The sequence below is a fragment of the Clupea harengus genome, chromosome 15 (assembly GCF_900700415.2).
Source record: "Clupea harengus chromosome 15, Ch_v2.0.2, whole genome shotgun sequence".
Lineage (NCBI taxonomy): Eukaryota > Metazoa > Chordata > Actinopteri > Clupeiformes > Clupeidae > Clupea > Clupea harengus.
This window is the reverse complement of record NC_045166.1, coordinates 27,632,145-27,637,144: the sequence shown is the minus strand read 5'-3', so window position 1 is coordinate 27,637,144 and position 5,000 is coordinate 27,632,145.

Genomic DNA, 5,000 nt, shown 5'->3' with positions numbered 1-5,000 from the left:
GGCCACACACACACATGGCCACACACACACAACAGTAAAGGGGGTTGTGCTGATTTCAGTTTCACAGGCGCTATTGCTCAACTGCAGAAAAGTGCAAATGTGTGTTCAGCTCTTTAGAAGCTCTGGCAGATGGTGTGTGAGCATTTCACTTAAAGCTCTGGAAGATGACATGTTTGTGTGTGTGAGTGTGAGTGTGTGTGTGTGTGTGTGAGTGTGTGTGTGTGTGTGAGTGTGTGAGTGTGTGTGTGTGTGTGTGTGTGTGTGAGTGTGTGTGTGTGTGTGTGTGTGTGTGTGTGTGTGTGTGTGTGTGTGTGTGAGTGTGTGTGTGTGTGTGTGTGTGTGAGTTTCACCTGAGCTGTAAGCTACCAATCTCCAGCACATCAGGCAGCCACTGCTAATAGTCTCAGTGTTAGTGGTCATGAGGTCATGAACTCTGAACTCTGAACTCTGAACTCTGAACTCTGAACTGGGCTTACAGAAATCTGGTGTCGGGCAAAATCCACCGGCAACACGTTTCAGATTAACCAGTCCCACGGCAGGCAACTGCTATCAATAGCCCAACACAGCCACTGACACCCCAACACAGCTATCCATTACCCAACACAGCTATCAATAACCCAACACAGCCACTGACACCCCAACACAGCTATCAATATCCCAACACAGCTATCAATAACCCAACACAGCTATCAACAACCCAACACAGCTATCAATAACCCAACACAGCTATCAATATCCCAACACAGCTATCAATAATACAACACAGCTATCAATATCCCAACACAGCTATCAATATCCCAACACAGCTATCAATAACCCAACACAGCCACTGACACCCCAACCCAGCTATCAATAGCCCAACACAGCTATCAATAGCCCCACAGCTATCAATAGCCCAACACAGCTATCAATAACCCAACACAGCCACTGACACCCCAACACAGCTATCAATAGCCCAACCCAGCTATCAATAACCCAACACAGCTATCAATAGCCCAACACAGCTATCAATAATACAACCAGGGGCGGACTGGCCATCGGGGATACCGGGGGAATCCCCGGTGGGCCGACGGGGTTGGGATGGTCCAAAACACCAGCCCACCCCTATCTCAAGCCGGTCCTAGCCACCGACATCGCCGGTACTGCCTATGTTCTGAGTTTGACAGAACACGTATAAACGACTCTAATGATTATGGCTTCGAAAAATTACTGACTGAAATTTATACTACTCTTCGCGATCTGTATTTACACTCATGGTGCTTATTTTCCGAAATGTTTTCTTCTTTACTCATCTAATGTCTTCCGTCAGTCTAACTTTGTTTTAGGCGTTATTAAATGTCAATAACTCTAGCCTACTCAACACTTGCATCACTTGCTCGCAGACACCTTCAACACCCCCCCCACACACACATACAATCACACACCCAGCATGCAACACTACTGATACCATTGATGTTCACACCCCATCGTATGTTCTGTACTGTTCATTTCTACAATATAGTTCATGGGCGGCTTGTCCATAAGGGCGAATGGGGCGACGCACTGCCTACGGGAAAAGGAGTTTTCTTTTCTGTTGGATTCTACCACTAGACCGTCTGATCTGCCTCTGAATGTCATTGTCGAATCAGCCAACAGTCACTCAGGCAACAGTCAGGCAAACGTGGTGCTTCAAATGACCCCGCCCCTTTTTGGGCAAACTGGAAATCGCCCCAGATCTCTCTCATTGACTCTCATGTTAAATCCATTTTTAACATTCAGTGTGCAACAACTCGATTCGCTCTTTGAAAGTCGGCGTACTAATGAAGATACATTGACAACAAAACATTTAGGACTTCCTAGACCAAATGTATCCATTCAACAGTTTTCTACAAAAAGGGGGGGGGGGGAATCCTACATCCAAGAATTGCAATGAAAGAAAATCGTGGCTAGCAGGCTGTGAAGTGGCTAACCCGGTCTGTATTCCTATATACCATTGTCACTTTTCATAGGTTTTACAGTGTGAATGTTCGCTCCTTGCACTAACACTGAGTTATTTTCTATGTGATGACTTATTTAGCTTTTGTAAGCCACTACTTTCAAGATCAGTCAATAAATATTGCTGGTTTTGACTTATATGTTGTTACTGGACATATCATGTGTCCTGTTAAGCTATGTTACATCATACAACTTTTGAGACATGTGGATAATGAAAAAGTGGGATATTTTAAGGTGGAGCCACATCATGTTTGCTTATGAAGGCTCCTGGATGCAACTTTCTTTCATAGATTTCCACCTGTAAATAGCTACTCTAGCTATGTAGGTATTGCTGTATGAGTTAATCAGCTAACAACAAATTGATACAATTGTCTTGCTTAATGTAACTACTGAATGGGTCGCCTTAATCATTATCAAAAATATGCCCCCTTGATAATTTTTTCAGGAGCCGCCACTGGTTCATACTAATTCTACCCTCTGATTCCAGTTTCTTTATTGTGTGGTCTTTCTCTGCTGACATTCATTCCTTAAGGCTCTGTAGTTATACATATAACCTTCTGATACTAGCCCAGAGTTAAGCCTATTCATCTAGAAAACTATACCTACCTTGGAGTGTTACAATAGCCAGTATCATTTTATTCCATGTGTCCACCCAGTCAAATTGGTGAATCCAAATGTTATTTAAAAAACCATAAATTATGTCATTTCTTTGTAATCATCCAAAATAATGTTAAGTGTATGGGTATTTTTCCAAATAGGCGACCGACTGGTCAAAACGTGTGATGCATTGAGTGAGCAACGCGCCGTGTATTAAGTGGGCCGGTCTGACAGTAACTCCCGGGCCACTTTTTCCCCCCAGTCCGCCCCTGAATACAACACAGCTATCAATAACCCAACACAGGTGCTGATAACCCAACAATACTACTGCAGACATTAATACCAAAGAGAAGTTCTCTAAGCACCCGTAACCATGACAGCCTTTATCTCTGAGCTCCAGTGTCTCCATCACTCAAAGGTCCCGTAACCATGACAGCCTTTAGCTCTGAGCTCCAGTGTCTCCAAGGTCCTCTGAGCCTGTGGCCAATGAGATGTTATTTCCTCATATTACTCTGCCTGAAGCGGCCATTACTTTCAGAGACACAGGAGACTCAACAGCACAGAGTCCACTAGCAGCCTGTCACACTCACACACACGCTAGCAGCCCGTCACACACACACACACACACGCTAGCAGCCCGTCACACACACACACACGCGCTAGCAGCCTGTCACACTCACACACGCTAGCTAGCGGCCTGTCACACTCACACACACGCTAGCAGCCTGTCACACTCACACACGCTAGCTAGCGGCTCTGCTAACGGCCGTTAACAAATTCCCAGCTACGCAAAAACAGTTACCGTCATTTACATTTAGTCATTTAGCAGACGCTTTTATCCAAAGCGACTTACACATGTATACACATTTTACATTTACACTGATGACACACTGCACATCAGGAGCAATTAGGGGTTCAGTGTCTTGCTCAAGGACGCTTCGACAGGGAATCGAACTAGCAACCTTCTGATTACTAGACGACTTCTCTACCCCCTGTACCTCTGTCGACCCCAATGGCTAGCTAGCATCTAAAGAGCTAAGCTACAGGCGTGTGTGCTACTGTGCTTCTCACTGCAACCGCTACTTTATTAGACTGAGGCTCTTACCTTGGTCATGGAGGCTGGAGGTTCTTTTACCGTACGGTCCGTGGGGTCCTAATAACACTAAGAATGAAGCAGGCCATACTCCCTCATACTCTCTCTCGCTCTCTCTCTTTCTTTCTCTCTCTCGTTCTCTCCCTTCCCTACTCTCTCTCGCTCTCTCTCTTTCTTTCTCTCTCTCGTTCTCTCCCTTCCCTACTCTCTCTCTCGTTCTCTCTCACTCTTTCTCTATTGCTCTCTCCCTCTCCCTCTCCCTCCTATGACAGAGAGAGCAGTGTGTCCGGTGCACTGGGCGGCCATCTTACCCCAGTGATCCCTTCTAATGGGATTACTCATTAAGATGTACGGAGGAGGAGAGTGAGACGGAGGGAGGGGGGGAGAGAGAGAGAAAGATGGAGGGAGGGAGGGAGGGAGGGAGAGAGAGAAAGATGGAGGGAGGGGGATCTATCCTCCTGGTGACTGGATAGACTTTTGGGGTTGAGCTGACATGTCTGTTGTGTCTCTATTGTGTGTGTGTGTGTGTGTGTGTGTGTGTGTGTGTGTGTGTGTGTGTCTGTGACCTGTGTGTCAGGTGTGTGTGTGTCTGTGACCTGTGTGTGTGTGTGTGTGTCTGTGTGTGTGTGTGTGTGTGTGTGTGTGTGTGTGTTGTCTGTGACCTGTGTGTCAGGTGTGTGTGTGTCTGTGACCTGTGTGTGTCAGGTGTGTGTGTGTGTGTCTGTGACCTGTGTGTCAGGTGTGTGTGTGTGTCTGTGACCTGTGTGTCAGGTGTGTGTGTGTGTGTGTGTGACCTGTGTGTCAGGTGTGTGTGTGTGTGTCTGTGACCTGTGTGTCAGGTGTGTGTGTGTCTGTGACCTGTGTGTGTCAGGTGTGTGTGTGTGTGTCTGTGACCTGTGTGTCAGGTGTGTGTGTGTGTCTGTGACCTGTGTGTCAGGTGTGTGTGTGTGTGTGTGTGACCTGTGTGTCAGGTGTGTGTGTGTGTGTCTGTGACCTGTGTGTGTGTGTGTGTGTGTCTGTGACCTGTGTGTGTGTGTGTGTGTGTGACCTGTGTCTCAGGTGTGTGTGTCTGTGACCTGTGTGTGTGTCAGGTGTGTGTGTCTGTGACCTGTGTGTGTGTGTGTGTGTGTGTGTGTGTGTGTGTGTGTGACCTGTGTCTCAGGTGTGTGTGTCTGTGACCTGTGTGTGTGTCAGGTGTGTGTGTCTGTGACCTGTGTGTCAGGTGTGTGTGTCTGTGACCTGTGCGTCAGGTGTGTGTGTGTGTGTGTGTGTGTGACCTGTGTGTGTGTGTCAGGTGTGTGTGTGTCTGTTACCTGTGTGTCAGGTGTGTGTGTCT